The sequence below is a fragment of the Mizuhopecten yessoensis genome, unplaced genomic scaffold, assembly GCF_002113885.1.
Source record: "Mizuhopecten yessoensis strain PY_sf001 unplaced genomic scaffold, ASM211388v2 hete_35863940, whole genome shotgun sequence".
NCBI lineage: Eukaryota > Metazoa > Mollusca > Bivalvia > Pectinida > Pectinidae > Mizuhopecten > Mizuhopecten yessoensis.
In genome coordinates, this window is record NW_018480564.1 from 1 (window position 1) to 1,121 (window position 1,121).

The 1,121-nt window shown below is 34.8% G+C and overlaps 1 long non-coding RNA gene across 1 annotated transcript; it reads left to right on the forward strand.

Annotated features, from left to right (window-relative positions):
• The first annotated feature begins 58 nt into the window (after positions 1 to 58).
• LOC110443962 lies at positions 59 to 1,120 on the forward strand. The gene is made up of 3 exons (XR_002462166.1): positions 59 to 150; positions 457 to 588; positions 1,061 to 1,120. It is a non-coding gene; the product is annotated as an uncharacterized LOC110443962 (long non-coding RNA).
• Position 1,121: the final 1 nt, after the last annotated feature.

Genomic DNA, 1,121 nt, shown 5'->3' on the forward strand with positions numbered 1-1,121 from the left:
TGGAGAATCAGAGCTGTACAGTGTATGCCATTGTTTAATACCTGTATGTTGTAGGACCCCCTCATTCTGTCATCACTGTTGTCTTGTATATCAGCTTTATTTCCATTTGTGAATGGAGCACCAGACAAACTGCCAATGGTTCTTGAAAAGGTGAGAGTCTAATCAATGTAGAAGATTTTATCAAACATTAATGTAAATGTACAGTTATAGAACTTAGAATGTTCATGACATTGTATAAGTATTTTCCTATTTATATTCTTCAGACAAACATGGAATTACATTGTTAGCTCATTCCTCAAAACTGTTCTAAATTCATTTTGCAATATATTTTAATGATATTCTAAAGAAAAGTACAAATGACTGGGTATTTTCAGTAATAATAAAATCCTGGCCTACTTTTATGTATTAAGGTGTGATGTTGATGAAATTGCAAGAACTGGTGATTTTCTCCTTCAGATATTTTCTGCTGTGACATTCAACTTGCCTGGCCAGACTAAATCTACACGTAGTAAAGCGGTGAAGAATGTCCGCCAGCATGCCTGCTCCATCCTGGTCAAGATCTGTAAAGTGTACACAGATCTTCTGTTTGTATGTCTGCTTAACTTTTTACACAATGCTGAATCTCATTCCGATTATAAACCTCCAGAATCTCCTTTTTATAAGTTTTGGATAAAACGAAATTACCAAAGAATCTGATGTAGAAATAATTCAATGCCTATATTTGAACCCTCTTGTAAGAAACATAAGTAAACATGGTCAATAGTTTGGGTTTGAACATATTTGTCTCAACTTTGACATTGAAAATCTCCAGTAACTTGAGAAAAGAGTTGCATAAGATTCCCCATTATAATAGCTTATACTACAGTAAGAAACTTAAGTCTTGAAGCTTATTTGATGCAGTTTTACTGTACAGGAGTTGAATGCTGGTGACTCTGCCAGCTCTGTTGGCTTTACAATAATTAGTTTACTTGTTACATAGGTAAATATTTTTCTCTGATGTAGTGTTGTAAATGTGATGCAGATGTTGTAGTATACATGTATTTGGTGTTTGCATTAACAGCCCGTGTTTGACAAGCTATACAGCCACATACAGGTGATCAGCCGTGACACAGAGCAACTCT